Below are 18,811 nucleotides of genomic sequence, written 5' to 3' on the forward strand. Positions count from 1 at the left end.
AGTGCGGCTGTCGTGTGTAAACTCTGTCTGCTCTATTCGCCTGTTGTGGCCGGGGAAATGACTGGAATGTGCCGATTTTTATTAGAAATATGCCCCTACGAGCGCCGCATTTTGAGGTGGAGAGGCCTACAGGAGATACGCCCGATTTTTAATAATTCTGGCTGTAGTCTTGTTTTATGTTTCATGTAACAAACAAGGTAATAATGATTGAAGACGGTAATTACGACCAGGGATAGCTTGCGGATTGCGTACTTATTCATTCTCTGTTAGTGAAAGCTGTTATGGTACAACAGAAATCCAATTTCTGTCTTTTTCATTTTATATCGGTGGAACTAGAAATAATGTTTCATGAGGTGAAAAGCCGTATCTTTGGTTGGCGTTAAACATTTTATTTTTTTTGAATGTGTATACCTATCTCGGACCATGTACTGTAGCTCAGATTACAAATAAATTCGGTAACTACATTATTGTTGTACACAGCTAAAATGGTTTGATAATGTACTGAAATTAAAAATTTTAAAAGCACAGATTCGTCAAGGATTTAAATTTAACGCTCTTTTTATAGATGAAGCACCGAAGAGTTGTATTAGTACCGGAATTCAAGTTATTTGAAATGGACAAAATAATTTGCCAATTTTCACATGACGAATGATATGCTAATACAGTCCATGAAGACAGAAAGAGCCATGTCCGCTGATGCCTTTATGTTTATGCAATTATGAATCCTCTGCATTCTATAACTGTATATGGTATTTTGTAACTACCGTAGTTTGGTACTCATAGTATCGAGCTGATTCTGCTTCGGCAATTTCAATATCAATCAGAAACCAGAGACCAAAGGAGTACATGTGCTGGTTTTGTATGTGCCATGACAGTGAAGGCTTACAGGCCTTGAAAGTAAAGGTTGTTCTTCCTGCTTGCAGTTGAAGTTAATGTAAAAATAGCTTAAAACATTGGATTAATTGCAATTGGAAAATCATGAAAAACAAAGGTAAGTTTAAAAAAAAACAAGATTGCGATTTTATTTTAAAAAAAACCCCCAGCAAACAACATGAGCTTGTGCAGCAATCCTCCCGTCCTGGCATTGCCGTTGTTGGATTTTGTAAAGGATGTGTTTGTTTGACTCGGACGATTTTACTGTTTCAAACACTTTGTTTTTGTTTTAATGTCTGTATTCTTGGATTAATCTTTCCAGTGATGAGAACGCTTATTCCCAATGCACAACGAGCAAACACTTTGTGATAATATTGTCTATTGAGAAATGGGTAGTTCCTGTGAGAAATGCCACTTCTATTAGTGTACAGATGATGTTTTAGGTATTTGCAGGTATTAAATTGCATTTTTGACTCTGGTAAATTTTTAATCTATTGGTCCCATTTTTAAAATATTCAAGTGAATATCTAAAATTGGATGGCTTGATTGAAATTAATGAAAAGCAGACTTTGTCTACATTGTGACATTAATTGTAACATGCAATAAAATATCCTGCATTAGAACCGGGGGTTTATTTTCATTGATGGTCAAACAGGATGGTGAAGAAACTGATTCAGCAGAAGTCATGAAAATCTCTTAAGTTTTCAAATCCAATTACTTCTGATTAATGTTTTTCTTCACCATCCTGTTCAACCGTCTCAAATCCAACTACAATTAAAAAAAAATCTGAGCTTTAGTTGCCTACAGGTTTGACTTTTCAAATGTTGCATTTGTTAGTTCTCCTTGTTCTATTTCATTTCCAAAATTGTTGGTCCAGAGCTTGACTATTCTTTGATCTACCAAAGACCTAAAACTCTGGAATTCTTCCTCTCGCCTTGCCTCTGGAATGCCTTTTTTTTTCCTGGTTTGGACAAAGGGTTGAACAAAATTGGAAGCTGAAGATCTGTAGAGTATTTTCTCTACTACCGTTTATCAGCAATACTCACAGTACCTTCCATTTCTTTATTGATGAATGAAAGTAGGCTGACTGGGAATTGTCTGGTTTAGATTTGTTCTACTCTTTGGTTCATTGATATTCTTCAAGAAAGGAAATCAGAATTTCTAAATTGGTTTAATCTATGTGTTACTGTGGAGCGAGGTAGAGTGACCGACAACACTGCCTCTTTATTAATAGACCTGGTGGGCTAAATCTGAAAAGTGACAGCTGCATTGTTTATCTTAGTGTAAAACTGATCTTGAAATGGAGAGAAATATGAGTACAGTCAAGTTAGCCTAGAGTCAATTCATTGGGAAAATGTTTGAATGTATTGGTAAGAAGAATTACAACATGTTAAAATATAGCTTTGTGAGTTTGGGTTAAATATATTAAAATAGATAGCTTAATGGATAAAAAATGAGGAATAAAGCAGTCAGTTTTAAGTTGAGCAGTAGTTACTAGTAAGTGATACCAGAATCATATAAGCTATCAATAATTATAAGGTGGTATGGATTCTGAGAATGATTGGGTAGATGTTAGGGGTTTCTGAATGGAAATTTCTGGACTAAAATCCTCTAGACTGAGTCTAGAATTTGAAGACCATATGACATATGTGCAGAATTGGCCCATTCACCCCACTGAGTATGTCATTCAATCATTCATGGCTGATTTATTTTCGCTGTCAACCCCATTCTCTTCCCTTATCCCCATAATATTTGACATCCTTATAATAAAGAGTTTTTACACCATTTTCTAATTTAAATTGGTTCTTTTGCTTGATCAGTAGATTGGCTAGTCTCATGGAACATGGACTATTTTGACTTCTATTATGATTCATGTTCTTTGTAAGTTCTCTGTATGAGAAGGAGTTGTCTAAATTAGTGCAAATCTAGCCAATCAGTATATCAAGAATATTTTGCAATAGTTTAAGAAAAATTGTTTTGGAAGCTGGTACGAAATCAGCCGTACTTACAACTAAAGTGAAGTGTATTTGATGACTTTCTGCTGCCTTTGTAATTTATAGGAAATCGAGGAGACCCCTGAATTTTGCACAGCAGGATTTAGGAGCTTTGGTTCAAGACTACTGATGGGTTTTAAAAGTTTCGAGAGGCTGTTATAAATACCTGAAACGATGATGAACTCCTTTGTTTAACCAGTCTTTCTATTCAATGACTGTTAATGCAATCAGTTGTACAGTATATCATTTAACAAGTTTTCAGTGATCGGCCAGACGAAAACCACATAGTTATTAAGTTAGAGTCGTGGATGTATGAATAATTATGTAGTGGGTGGAGGATTTCAGGAATAATGTAGCATTTGGAAAACAGGAAAAATTGAGTAAAACTGGGGATGGTAAATCTACTGTGTAATCATCAAATTGTCTGCTTTACTGTTAAGAAAGCTCAGTATTTACAGGAAGATGCTGATCTGGGTGGAGCTAAAAGCTAATGAAATTAAGTGGACTTTTGGTAAAATCAACAGCTAGATGTTGATTTGAGCAGTCCTTGTCTCAGGATATAGAACATGTACAGCACAGGAGCAGGCCATTTGGCTCATGATATTTGTGCTGATCATGATGCTAATTAAACTGCACACATTCCTGCATGTGATCTATATCTCCCAATTCCTACCTGTTCATATACTTGTCTAAATGCCTTTAAATATTGCTATTGTAAGATTGAAGGCTAAAGCTAAGCACATAAAAGATAATACCAAAGCTTAAGAAATATTTGCACCTCTATGTGCTCAGCCTTTTTTTTTGCATGGTATGGGAGTCTAAAACTCAAGGGCATGGTTTTAAGCTGAGGGAGAAATTTAAGTAATTCAAGATACGAGTTTATTTATCGTGTGTATATTGAACACAGTGAACACACCAAAATGCATGCTGGGTTGGGGGGCAACCCGTAAGTGTTGCCTGACATGGCAGTGCCAGCATGGTATATCCAGGAGACCCGACGGGGGCACACTATGGTGGTTATTTTGAATAAGCTGACAGGAAGTTGTAGAGACATATACAATGACATTGTTTCAAAGGTATCTAGATAGGAAAGGAGTGGAGGGATACAGTCTAGTGCAGTAAAATGGAATTAGTGTAGATACATCACAGTCGCCATAGGCAAGTTGGGCTGAAGGGTCCATACTTGCACTGTACAACTCTGACTCTATATAATGCTGGTTTAGATTGGGGTACCCAAACTTGGGCAACCATTTCTGGTTGAGCCGAAGGCCATGACCAGATATTCTTGTGATGGGTCTTGGTGCATGTTACGGAAGTGCACCAAAGCATATGTAATATTTGTGTATTGCCTCTTGTACAAAATTCTACTGTGCAAGTGAGGCCTTGAGAACATGGAAGGGGATCTTGGTTGCTGAGACTTGCGTGGTTATTATTTAAAGGACATCTCCATAATTCAACAATTGTTACTGAGTCCAAGGTTCCCATTATTCTTCAGATGCATTCTTCTACAGCAGCAGTTCCCAATCTTCTTTGTCATGAAGCCTAACCAGGTTGGGAGCCCCTGGTCTACAGTATTAGTTTGCTCCCATCCTTTCCTGCTGCTGATTTCCTCAGCTTTTCTGTTCTATATTACCTCTTCAGTGATTGGGCATATGTTAAGACCTTTAATCAGAGATAGTTTTTAAAATATTCTGTTCCAGGAAATCAATTACAATTGGAAAAATAATTCTCTATGAACTCAAATTTTAGTCATTTTTGTGGTAAATGTGTTGCTTTAAATCATTTGTAAGAATTATTTGTGCTGTTTTATTTTATCCATTTTACAATGTCCTGTATATTATTACCAATATTGGACAAGAATGTCAATAAAATTTAAATTGATTTGTGACTTGTTTTGCAATTATTACTGCAATTTCATTTTACTATTCCTTTTTATTATTTGTTCATTTTGGTATTGATCTTGTGATTTGGGAAGTTGAACTTGTCAATTCTTCTTACTGCAGTTTCACTTTTTCAATTCATCAAAAGAAGTGTGTAGAGCCCCAGTAGTCCATCATCTGATAGATGGGAAATCCTAGTTGTATATCTGACTCAGCTGAGGCTTCAATATGAGCTGGCTCATTCAGAGCACACACAAGTTGTATGGTTGTAGCTGGGGTTGTGGTCTGAAACAAGGAGTCAAGAATCTAAAACGAGAAAATCTGCAGACGCTGGAAATCCGAGCAACATTTCAGCCTGAAATGTTGACTGTACTCTTTTCCATAGATGCTACCTGGCCTGCTGAGTTCCTCCAGCGTTTTGTGTGTGTTGATCGAGTCAAGAATCTAAGCAGGTTTGTAGCCAGAGCTGCTCCCTTTACTGGCTTCACTAAACATATTATCCAACTGTTCCGTTTTAATAGTAACACCCAATATGTATGGAAGTTGTGCTAATGTATACCATCAAAGTTCCAAACATGCCAGATTATCACAGTTTTAGTGTATATTACTTAATTGGGATGTTTTTGCCTCTTGACAGTTTATTAAAATGATTCAAAATAACATAAAATTATTTATTAAGATAATGGAATGGGCCCCTAGTTGGCCAGAATGCCCTAGGCGCCATAGCTTGTGGAGCTAGTTGCACGCAATAGGAACTGTCTCTTGGAAATGCCCTCCATGCCATTTTATACTAAACAGAGGCATTTCTGCTGTGAGGTTTTCTTGTATGCTCTTTAGTTCCTTGCTTCAGCTTTCTTTTGGACATGCTGCTGCATCTTGTTGTGCCATCAGTTGATTTGGGATTAGTTGCCAGTGGTGGTCTTTCTGTTTACTTAAAGGGACCTGAGAAGAAGAGTGTATAAAGCTGTCCTGATCAAAAAGTTTTTGTTTCAGAGATTCCTGGTTTGTAGTCTGTGTTCCATGTGTAAGTGGAGTGTGAGAGGTAGTGGTGTTGAGACTGACCTAGAACTGAGTCACAAGGAAGCTGTAACTGGGGAAATCTAAAAGTGTTCACAAAGCAAACCTTTGGGAGAGAGCCCAAAAAATCTCTCTCTCCTGACAATGTTTTGTATTTCTCCAACTCAAAGATAGTAACAATAAGTTGTTAACTACAGTTCAGATTACTAGAACGTTAAGAGACGAAATAGCTGTCTGCACTGTGCATTAAGCAGGGGTGCACCTTTTAAAAATGTGCAAAGAGCAGGAACATTCATCTTTTGTCTTACCCTATGTAGTTTCAATGGGACAGAATCAGAGTGTTCCATTAAACTGTGTATAACCTTTATTTTTGCTGGAGGGTCTGTCCAAAACGTTGACTGTTTACTCCTTTCCATAGATGCTGCCTGGCCCGGTGAGTTTCTCCAACATTTTGTGTCTTGCTTTGGATTTCCAGCATCTGCAGAATTTCACGTGTTGATTATTTGATCACATCCTCTTCTTCAAACTTTTGACCTGTGCCAAGCAGTCTTTAAAATGCTGCTTTGTCATTTACGACACTTTGTTGCCTCCTTTCCTGCTGGCTCATTGCAGTACATATCATTCCATATCTGCTGAAGGGTTTGGGTCAAAACGTCGATTGTACTTTTTTTCCATAGACGTTGCCTGGCCTGCTGAGTTCCTCCAGCATTTCGTGTGTCGCTTGGATCTTCAGCATCTGCAGAGTTTCTTTTGCTTGTCATTCCATATTTTCATCCCTTTGTCTCTGATAACTAAAACTATCAGGCATGGCTATTTAGTTACCATGCTGGTGGCCTCTGCCCACAGAGTAACTTTCAGGTTCACAGGGAATGGTTCACATTCCTTGCTGTGACAGAAGATTGTCAGTATAATCTGACTAGACTTCTGTCAGTCCCTTTGATCGATCTACAGAAGAGCGTGGGGTGGTTCCTATTTGAATGGCTGCAGGGGCCTCAATTTGGCAGCACTGACTCCCAGACTGTCCTTTCGATCACTGGCCCAAGCAGTGAAATGAGTCCAGTTTATTTGTGTTCACTTCCATTCAGACTGGGATTGCTGCCTTCAGATACTTTGCAATTTCTTCTCACTCTGTCTTGCTTTCAAGGTTGTGGAACTTGATGTCTCTGCCTTAACTTGGATCCCTACCCATCTGTTTTCACAATATCTTTCTTTTCTCATCAATATAATGAATTCTCATTTTTAAGCAAAAGACAAGGGAAAGATGAAAGTTAAACGGTATATACTTAAGAGTAATCTGCAATCTTACACTTTTATAATTAATTTACAATGGCTTTTGCATTTGCTTTCTATAAAACTCTTGTTACTCCAAAGTTTGAAACTTACTCTTACTGTACAAAAATGCATCGGTTAGTCTTGCGAGACCATGGATCTGCGCCTGGAAAGTCGTCACTCTCCAGGGCGCAGGCCTGGGCAAGGTTGTATTGAAGACTGGCAGTTGCCCATGCTGCAAGCCTCCTCTCTCCACAACACTGATGTTGTCCAAGGGAAGGGCATTAGGACCTATACAGCTTGGCACCAGTGTTGTCGCAGAGCAATGTGTGATTAAGTGCCTTGCTCAAGGACACCACATGTTGCCTTGGCTGGGGCTTGAATTCACAACCTTCAGGTCGCTAAATGCCTTAACCACTAATGCACTCACTAACATTTATACTACTATACAGCCACCCGAACAGGTATACAAACATCCCTCTGGTGTCCTGAATGGACAGTAACCATCTTTTGCAACTGGTGGCCCTGTTTCACCAAACTACCTCATGAAAAGGCAATGTAAACTTCATTGGACATGTGATAAGGAAAGAGGAGTTAGAATGCATGGTAATTATGGGAAAGATTGAAGGGAAGAAAGCAAGAGGAAGACAAAGACAAATGATGATGGAGACAGCAGCCAGAGAACTGGAAATGAATACCAATGAATTGATCCACTTGACCCGAAACAGGAGTGTGTGGGCCATGGCAGTCAAAGCTCAAACTGAGCACGGCACCTGATGATGATGACCCAATGTGGTTCTTTAAACAAACACAAATGCACATACACCACATTTTTATATGTACCAGTTCAGATCACCAGTGTGTTCTTAGAAATTTCATGGTTTTGTTAATCTGAACAGATCTAAGCATGGGGTACTATTTTAAAAAATATCTTTAACCCCTTAGACTGCTGAGGTGGCTGGCCAAGTAGTGTGTCACAACTGTATCTGAGGTGAGGCCTCAAATCTGACTGCCTGAAACTGAGTCATGGAAGCTGTAACAGTGAAACATAGAAGTCTTTGTTCACACAGTGAACCATCAGGTGAGAGAGTCTCAATTTGAATATTTACTGCTGGTGTCTGTTCCAAAACCGAGACACCCAAAGTATACCCCTTTTGTTAGTGTTGAGGGATGGCTCTAGGAATATACAAATAACCAGTACAGGCTAAAGGACAAAACAGATCTGTCCTGCACTGCATTAAGTGGTATGGATACACTATTAACAATTCTTTAACAAAGTGCTAATAGCTAGAACGTTCTATTGTCTTATCCTATGTAGTTTCAATGGGACAGTCAGAATGTTCCATTAAATTGTGTACAGGTTTTATTTCTTGAAGACTGGTTTTTATTTTAGTTAACCTATAATTATGCTATCCTTAATGTCATGACTACAGAATGATCCCTAACAGTAGCCCTTTGGATACTTAATGGGATGCTCCTTGACCTCAAGTTCAAGTTTATTATAATCTGACTCCACTACTGTATATACAACCAAACAAAACAACGTTCCTCTAGACCATGGTGCACCCAAACAACATACATCACATATAGCACATAGACCAAAATATGGATAGTTAATAAAACAATAATTCAAAATGCATGTAATAAAGCACAGCACAGGTACACAGTAAACAATACTGTAAGCAGCTTACTGTCCTAGTGATGAGAGCTTGGTGGTGGCAGGGTATTTACTAGTCTCACAGCCTGAGAAAAGCTGTTACCTCTGTTCAAAATGGTTGCCCCTCAGTTTTGAGCCTGTGCCCTGTACTTCTGGATACCCCCATTATAGGATAAATCTCAGCATCCACCTTACCTAGTCCTTTCAACATTCGGTAGGTTTGAATGAGATCCCCCACAACCCCCCTCCCCCGGCATTCTTCTAAATTCCCGTGAGTAAACGGCCAAAGTTACCAAATACTCATATGTTAACCCCTTCATTCTTGAAATCATCCTCGTGAACCTCCTCTGGACTCTGTCCGATGACAACACATCCTTTCTGAGATAAGGAGTCCAAAACTGTTGATAGTACATGCCCTACAAAGCTTCAGCAGTATCTTTTTTTTACATTCTATTCTACTGCCATTTGAGAACCACTACTTCTGTGGAACATATCAATCCTGCGCCCTGTGAACTAGTTCCAGAAACTTCAGCCACCTCTGCTCTGCTGTCATCCCCACCGGTATCCTCCAATCCACCTCGGCAAACTCCTCACTCATGCCTCTGTAATTCCCTTGATTCCATGGTGATTCTGATACATCCGACCTCTCAAATTGCAGTAGGAATTCAATGATATTATGATCATTGTCTCCAAAGGGTTCCTTTACATTAAGCTCCTTAATAAGATCTGGGTTATTACACAACACCCAATCTAAGAAAGCCTTTCCTCTGTTAGGCTGAAGAACAAACTGCTCCAAAAAGCCACCTTGTAGGCACTCAATAAATTCCCTGTCTTGCGATCTGACACCAATCTGATTTTCCCAATCTCCTTGTTTATTGAAGTTCCCCATTAAAATTGTGTCATTGCCCTTATTACATGCCTTTTCCAGGTCTCTTTGCAATCTCAACCCCACATCTCGGCTACTATTTGGAGGCCTATATATGACTTCAATAATATTTTTTTTTACCTTTGCAGTTTCTTAACTCAACCCACAAAGATTCAACATTCTCTAACTTTGTCACCTCTTTCTAAAGATGTAATTCCATCTCTTACCAACAGAGTCACACTGCCACCTATGCCTGTCCTTTTGATGCAAAGTATATTCTTTTGATGTTAAAACTCCTAACTATGGCCTTCTTTCAACTACTACTCAGTGATGCCTATAATATCATACCAATCAACCTCTAGTTGTGTCACGAGTTCATCCACCCTATTCCGAATGCTACTCAGAAATCCAAACTTAAAGAAAAGCATCTCCACCCAACTGGTTGCCTCTCTTCCAAGAAAGTTGATCTGCTGTCCCAGAACAGGGAGCAAGTAATATCCATTGGCTAAATGGAGGCACTCTTGGATGAGTGGGCATTGCAGAGGCAATGCTGTATCCTGTAGATATTGTAGACCCTGGAGAACATTTTAATTTTGTTTTGTTGTTGCTCTTTCATGAAAAGGGTGGATTATCTATCCATCTGCCTATATGCTTATCATCTATCTAATCTATCAAGATACAGTATGGAGTAGGTTCTTCACAGTCCAGTGAGCTGTGCTGCCGAGCAACCCCTGATTTAACCCTAGCCTAATTGTAGGGACAATTTACAATAATCAGTTTACCTACTGGTATGTCTTTGGATTATGAGCACCCAGAGAAAACCCACACATTTCACCGGGAGGACATAGAGAAGACGTTGGATTGGACTCTGAACTCCAAAGCCCCAAGCTGTAAAAAGATCTCACTAACTACTATGCTATTATTTCCTATTGTCTCAAAAATGAGTAAGCTGTTAAATATGCAGATCTTGCTGCAGGAAATTTGGGCAGGCTCCCACTTGTGCCCAGTCTACATAGACTGTCACTGCCAGAATCAGGTTTATTATCACTGATGTCATGAAATTTGTGCCAGCTCCATAAAATGCAGTACATAAAATTTAAGTTACAATAAGAAGTATTAAAAAACTTAGTGCAAAAAGAGAGTTAAATTCTAAGGTAGTATTCATGGACTGTTCAGAAATCTGATGACAGAGGGGAAGAAGCTTTTCCAAAAGCATTCAGAATGCGTTTCAGGCTCCTTCACCTCCCAGCTGATGGTGGTAGTGTGACAAGAGAACATTCTGAATGGTGAGGATCCTTAATGTTGGAATCTGAAAATACACCTTCAGTTAATCAAAGATAGCAGTTTCGTCAAATTGGCTAAAATTATAAGCAGACCATCACCTGATGTATTGAGAAAGAACTCCATGGTATGTTGGATATTATTAATCTCTGTTAAAGTAGGAGATGCAAACTGTTTGATGTTCCATTTCTCTAAATAAGGATTACCATATCTGGACAAAGAAAGGATGGCTGGAGAACTCCTCTAACCTCCTTTAAACAAGTCCTCAGAGGGCTGACCCTTTTTAAAAAAAAAATTTAAGTCGCAATACCAATTAGAAAATTTAAATCAAACAAAGCCCAGCTTAATCTGTGGAAATCCATTTAGGAATGCAGAGCTTTCACACCTTTTAGCTTCAAGAGGACATTCATCTGTTTTTTAGGTATATTTTTGATTCTTATCTGCTGTTAATTCAGTATCATTGTGATATTTTGATGTTTTCTGATTCACCAAGATAACAGTGTTTCTGTGTATGAAGTGAAAAATGACAAGCTTCAATTGAACAACATTCAATTGATTTGGACAATTTGAGAAAATGATTTGTATCCCTTCTCTTTGGTTTCCAACACTTTATTTCTGAATAGTTATATTTTCATCTGTTTTTTTTTAAAGCAATTCTTAAAATATTGGTCAAGCAATCAGTCTTTTTAGGCTCTCTTCCTCATTCCCAGACCAACTAGTCTGTCCTCAGCCTCCTCGATTATGAGAGCACCTCATGTTCCACCTGGATAGTCTACGGTACTATAGCGTGAACATTGAATTACCTCATGCCCCTCGGTATCTGTCCATCGCACACGTGCTCTTAATTCAGCATCTATGGAGAGGAATAAACAGTCAACATTTCAGGCCAAGTCATCGAAGTCAAAGGACTGAGGAAGACCAGTTTCCAGGAAGGATTTGTGGCTGTGATATTGAGTTTGGGTAAGCATATGGTTGAAGAGTCGGAGAGCAACCGAGACCACAGAGGGAGAGCAGTGAGAGGGTCTTACATAATTCCTAAGTAAGAGAAGATTTAATCTTCAGGGTGAGGGGCTTCTTCAGTCCCTTACCTTTTACACCTATTACCTCCCAGTTTCACTTTATTCCCCCCCCCCACTCACCACCATCTCCATCACCTGCCAGTTTGTACTCCTTCCCCTCCCCCCACCTTCTTATTCTGGTTTCTTCCCCCTTCCTTTCAAGTTCAGATGTAGGGTCTTGGCCCAGAACATCATCTACAGGTTGACCTTCACTAATCCGACTACCTGTAATCCGGTACCTTCAATAATCCAGCACTGATTATGCTTAATGTGATCCTTCTGTAATTCAGCATTTTCACTAATCCGGCACTGCTCTGGTCCCAATGGTGCCGGATTGGTGAAGGTCGACCTGTGGTTATTCCTCTCCATATATGTTGCCTGACTTGCTGAGATCCTCAAGCATTTTTTGGGTGTTAGTCTTAATTCTTCCATTAGGATTCCTTTAACTTTACCGTTTACATTTTCCCACCCCACTTGATTTCATGCTCCCTTCTTATCAGATGGCAGTCATTTGACACTACTTGTACTCTTCCTTCCTCCATCTGTCTATTACTCTTCCTTACCTGGATATTGCTTGGCAAATCTTGCCCTATCTCTTTGCACTAGCTATTTCTCCTCAGCTCTTTCAATCCAGATGATGGGTCAATCCAAAAAGTTGACTGTCTGTTTGCCTTCAAAGCTACTTGATCCACCAAATTCCTTCAGTGGATTTTTTTCCTCCATATTTTAGCATCTGCAGTTTTTTATATATCTTTTTTTTTGCTTTCTTCCTGTTTCTACTTTTGAAAATAATCTCATTTATTTTCTATTATTAATTAGTTATTGCCAGGGATACCTATTTTTATTGCCCATCTTTACTGCCTTTGAGAAAATTATGGCAGGCTGCTGACTTAACCACTGCATGACACTCCACAACTGTAGAGTGAAAGCACGTGGAAATGGTTCTTCAGCTCATTGTTTATGCATAGACCATCAAGTATTTATCTATATAAATACTGGAGTTGCCAATTTTAACTAACCAATTGCTGCTGGTAGCGACCCCCACAGATTTATTATACTTGTATGACATGCCCTCCAATCACTCCAAAAATGATTGTTCCAAAAGTCAAAGGTATGTATTCGATATTTTATTAGCATTTAGCAAACATACAATCTTGAAGCGATGAAGCTTAGCATACTTAAGTGTAAATAAGCATAACTAAGAGGCCAACAAAAGATCTAACATATGTCATCCCTAGCTCCAAACTGCACCAAACAAAGTACAAATATGAAACTTACTCCCTTTGCTTTTCCCACATTCCCACTCATGTGACTAGCTACCATTATAAAATAATAAATGCACAACACAATACAATGCAGATAGAGAACAGATACATGGCTCCTACATTCCAGCCCCCTAATTATTATAGTATAATAGCTACAACTGTATGCTACTATGACACAGGATTCATGAAATCTCAACATTCATACAAATGCCCTCTTTCTGGTAAGCACTCTTCAAAGTCTTGCAAGTCTCCTGACAAACCAGGTTGATCCTATTGACCACATTCAGGAAAATCTGTCTTGAATGGCTGCTGCCAAAGCTCATTTCTTTTTAAAACTGGAATCCTGTTGCCTGTTGGCTCTGTTTGAGTGTAACTTCTTCCACCACCATGGTATTGGTCCATTGACAATCTAATACAGCATTGCTCTGATTGCATAGGGTCCATCATTAACACAATGAATCACTTGCAACAGCTCCAATACCTTAGGCACATTAACCCCAATCAGCAGCTCGATTTCTGACTCCATTTCCAGCAAATGAATCTGCTTCAGGTGAGACCATTCCTAAAGACCTTCCTGATGAGGAACGTTCTCGTTGCAGACAGACATACTTTATTGCGTATAGATGCTAAGCAGTTCATAAAATTTACACTTTCTAAGCCAGCCACTTCCTATCCTGAAATGGCGTAGCTACTCACGAACTTCTCTTGACACATGGTGTGTAAAAGAATGTGTGTTCTTTTTCCTGTCTGGTTAAGTTTGTCTGTGAGCGTGCTGTATAGAACGTTGCTGTACTACTTTGATCTAGGAAAGTGTAAGTAGCCACTGTCTTATTACTCTTTCTAGACTTCACTTGAACTGGAATTACAGCAAGTTTACAATCATGATCACCAGCCCCTGTAAGGGCATCAAATACCAGGGCTTACTCACTGCTGTGTTTGGTTCTGTCGTGGCTTGTTTCAAATTTGCATCCGTTTCATCATTTCTGAGCTCATTTGTAGCTTCGTTCTTCACAGTAGCCACACTAATGGTGTGGTAGCCTATCCCAATCCATGCTTGCCAGGTCCTTTCTGATACCATCAAAACTGGCCTTTCTCCAATTTAGAATCTCAACCCGCAGACCAAACCTATCATTTTCTATATTTACTTTGAAACTAATGGCTTTGTGAGCACTAGATGCAAAGTGTTAACCTACACAAACTTCAGTCATCTGCCCTGTCTCATTCCCTAATAGCAGATCAAGTATCACACACTGTCTTGTTGGGATTTCAATGTACTGATTAAGGAAACTTTTCCTGAACACATTAGGCAAACTATCCCATCTAGTCTTTTCACTGTATGGTAGCCCCATTCACTATGTGGAAAGTTAAAATCACTTACTATAACAGCCTTACATTTCTTACGGTAGTTTGTAATCTCTCTGCAAATTTGTTCCTTTAAGTCTGTAATATAGCCTCATTAATGTGATTATTTTCTTCTTTCTCATTTCCACCCATAGCACTTCACTGAGTACTCCAGACTGTCCTGACGGAGCACTGCTGTGACAGTTTCCCTGACAAGTAACACCACCTATACTCCTCTAATCCCTCCTGTTCTATACCCCGGAATGTTGAGCCGCAAGTCCTGTCCCTTCTGTAACCAAGTGTCACTAATGGCTACAATATCATAATTCCAGGTATTGATCCATGCCCTGAGCTCATTTGCCTTTCCTACTATTCTTCCTACTTTGAAGTATACACAGCTCAAGACACTACTTACTCCATGCTCAACAGTTTGGTTCCTGTCTTTGTTTCAGGTCTTACCTACATCTGTCCCCACAGCCTCTCCACTAACAGTGGCATTCTGGTTCCCAACCCACTGTGACTCTAGTTTAAACTCCACTGTGCAGTACTAGCAAACCTTCCCACTAAGATATTAATCCTCTTCCAGTTCAAGTACAAACCTTCTCCTCTGTTCAGGTCCCACCTTCCCTGCAAGAGAGCCCAGTGATCCAAAAATCTAATGTCGTCCCTCCTACACCACCTCATTAGCCACATTATTAAGTACCTGCCAGTGAAGTGACTTTACTAGAGGCACAACTAGTTTTGAAGATCAGGTTTCCAGTACTACAACAGCAATGTTGTCTGATACTGTAGCTAATTCCGCATGAAGTGCTGTCAGTCATTTCCAGATATGCAAGAGAAAATTAAAGTAAGGCGTGGGCTAGTGCCATGGCCGTTGTTGGATGGGGCAGAGTCAGACAAGTGACCTTGAGGCTTTAGCTGTTTGAGGTTTCAGTCAGAGAAAGCAAAGGAAAGAAAAGCTCAAGGTTAAGTGTTTTTTTCCCCCTTCCCTTCTTTATATCTGCTCAGCTAGGACAGTAGAGATGCCAGGCAGGATAGTTGAATGCTCCACTTGTGGGATGTGGGAAGACAGAGAGACCTCTTGTGTCCCTGATGACTACAACTGCAAGAAGTACTATTGCGTTAAGGAGTTGGAACTGGAACTGAATATCCTCTGAATCATTTGGGAGGCTGACAGGATGATAAATGGGACATATAGAGAGGTAGTTACACCCAAGGTGCAAGACACAGGAAGGGGAAAGGGGTGTCCTTGTTCATCAGTCACTGAAAGTAAGCATGCAGGTACAGCAGGCAGTGAGGAAAGCTAATGGCATGTTGGCCTTCATAACAAGGGAAGTTGAGTATAGGAGCAAAGAGGTCCTTCTGCAGTTTTACAGGGCCCTGGTGAGACCACAGCTGGAGTATTGTGTACGGTTTTGGTCTCCAAATTTGAGGAAGGACATTCTTGCTATTGAGGGAGTGCAGTGGAGGTTCACGAGGTTAATTCCCGGGATGGCTGGACTGTCATATGTTGAAAGATTGGAGTGACTGGGATTGTATACACTGGAAATTAGAAGAATGAGAGGGGATCTGATTGAAATATATAAGATTATTAAGGGATTGGACACGCTAGAGGCAGGAAACATGTTCCCGATGTTAGGGGAGTCCAGGCCACAATTTGAGAATAAGGGGTAGGCCATTTAGAATGGAGTTGAGGAAAAACTTTTTCACCCAGAGAGTTGTGGATCTGTGGAATGCTCTGCCTCAGAGGGCAGTGGAGGCCAATTCTCTGGATGCTTTCAAGAAAGAGTTAGATAGAGCTCTTAATGATAGCGGAGTCAAAGGATATGGGGAGAAGGCAGGAACGGGGTACTGATTGTGGATGATTAGCCATGATCACAGTGAATGGCGGTGCTGGCTCGAAGGGCTGAATGGCCTACTCCTGCACCTATTGTCTATTGTCTATTGTTAAGGAGCTAGTGTAGGGTACCCCTGTGGTCATCCCCCTCAACAACAGGTATACCACTTTGGATACTGTCGGAGGGGGATGACCTAACAGGAAAATCACAATAGTCGAGTCTCTGGAACTGAGTCTGCCTCTGTGACTCAGAAGGGAAGAAGGGAGAAGAGGCACGCTGTGGTGATAGGGGATTCATTAGTTAGGGGAGTGGATAGGAGGTTCTCTGGACGAGAATGAGATTCCTGGATGGTATGTTGCCTCCTGGGTTCCAGGGTCCAGGATATCTCAGATCATGTCCATAATGTTTTTAAGTGGGAGGGTGAACAGCCTGAGGTCATGGCAAATTTAGGTGCTAATGATACGGTAGGATGAGTGACGAGGTTCTGCAAAGGAAGTTCAGGGAGTTAGGTGTTGAGTTAAAAGGTAGGACCACCAGGGTTGTGATCTCAGGATTGTGACCCATGTCACGTGCTAGTGAGACCAGAACTAGGAAGATTATACTATTTAATATGTGGCTAGGAGGGAGAGCATAAGATTTTTGGATCATTGGGCTCTCGGACAGGGAAGGTGGGACCTGTACAGAAGGTAAACAAGAGAAAATCTGCAGATGCTGGAAATCCAACGAACACACACAAAATGCTGGAGGAACTCAGCAGGCCAGACAGCATCAATGGAAAAAAAGTACAGTTGATATTTCAGTTCTTCCAGCATTTTGTGTGTCTTACCTGTACAGAAGGGACAGTTTGCACCTGAAATGGAGGAGGACTAATATCCTAGTGGAAAGGTTTGTTAATGTTGCACGGTGAGTTTTAAACTGGAGTTGCAGGGGGATGGGAACCAGAGTGTCTGAACAGTTAGTGGAGATGTGGAGGCAGATGTTGGTAAGACCTCAGATAAAGTTAGGAATCAAAAGGTTGAGCATGGTGTGACTGGTGTCCTGGGCTGCATATATTTCAATACAAGAATTATCGCAGGAAAGGTGGATGACAGTGCTGAAGATGAGGAAACTAGTTTACAAAAAGAGGCACTGTATAGTGAGGGGAGGCTGTTGATGGATAAAATTGCAGTCAACAAGATGAGTTGCAATGTAAAAGGTGGACAAAATCACAAAGAGTCAATACAGGACTGAAGGTGTTATACTTGAATGCACACAGTATACAGAATAAGGTAAATGAACTTGTAGCACAGCTGCAGATTGATAGGTATGATGTTGTAGTCATCACTGAATCATAACTGAATGAAGTTTCTAGCTGGAAGCTTAATGTCCAAGGATACACATTGTATCAAAAGTACAGAATGGAAGGCAGAGAGGTTGCTCTATTGGTAAAAAATAAAATCATTAGAAAGAGGTGCCATAGGGTCAGAAAGTGTTGAATTATTGTGGACAAAGCTAAGGAACTGCAAGGGTAAAAAGACCCTGATGGGGGTTGTATACAGATCTCCAAAACAGTAGTAAGGATGTAGGCTAGAAATTACAAGAGGAGATAGAAAATGCATGGCAGAAGAGCAATGTTAAGAATAGTCATGAGGGATTTCAATATGGAGGCAGATTAGGAAAAGCAGGTTGGTGCTGGATTCCAGGAGAGGGTATTTCTAGGGTGCCTATAGATTGTTTTTTTTTAAGTGCACCTCATGGTTGAGCCCATTAGGGGTTCAGCTATTCTGGATTGGGTGTGGTGCAATGTACCAGAATTGATTAGAGAGCTTAAGGTGAAAGAACCCTTTGGGGCAGGTGATCATAATATGATCGAATTCACCCTGAAATCTGAGAAGGAGAAGCTAAAGTCAGATGTATCAGTATTACAATGGAATAAAGGGAATTACAGAGGCATGAGAGAGGACTTGGCCTGAATTGTCACTCCACTTTTCAAGAAGGGAGCGAGGCAATGCAATACACAATGTAAAACAATACAAAAGTAGTAATAATAATAATAAATAAGTAAATCTGTTACATTATATGTACATTGAATAGATTAAAAATTGTGCAAAAACAAATAATATATATTTAAAAAGTAAGGTAGTGTTCATGGGTTCAATGTCTATACAGGAATTGGATGGCAGAGGGGAAGAAACTGTTCCTGAATCGCTGAGTGTGTGCCTTCAGGCTTCTGTACCTCCTACCTGATGGTAACAGAGATAAAAAGGAATGCCCTGGGTGCTGGGGGTCCTTAATAATGGACGCTGCCTTTCTGAGGCACCATTCCTTGAAGATGTCCTGGATACTTTGTAGGCTAGTACCCAAGATGGAGCCAACTAAATTTACGACCCTCTGCAACTTCTTTAGCCCTGTGCAGTAAACCGCCCCCCCCCCCCCATACCAGACAGTGATGCAGCCTGTCAGAATGTTCTCCACGGTACATCTATAGAAGTTT

General features: G+C 40.1%; 1 protein-coding gene across 8 annotated transcripts in view; it reads left to right on the top strand.

The window, feature by feature from the left end:
- Positions 1-18,811, top strand: part of banp (BTG3 associated nuclear protein) — a 177,383-nt gene that overhangs the window by 154 nt on the left and 158,418 nt on the right. For 2 of the 8 annotated variants that reach the window (XM_063067010.1, XM_063067011.1), the window contains exon 2: positions 7,979-8,114. The exons of 5 other annotated variants lie outside the window; for them this stretch is intronic. The gene's annotated coding sequence lies outside the window, so the exon portion shown is untranslated. Of the gene's footprint in view, positions 198-7,978; positions 8,115-18,811 lie in introns of all 8 variants that reach the window. One more of the 8 variants, XM_063067012.1, reaches the window with a different exon arrangement.

Source organism: Mobula hypostoma, chromosome 14 (genome assembly GCF_963921235.1).
Source record: "Mobula hypostoma chromosome 14, sMobHyp1.1, whole genome shotgun sequence".
Classification (NCBI taxonomy): Eukaryota; Metazoa; Chordata; class Chondrichthyes; order Myliobatiformes; family Myliobatidae; genus Mobula; species Mobula hypostoma.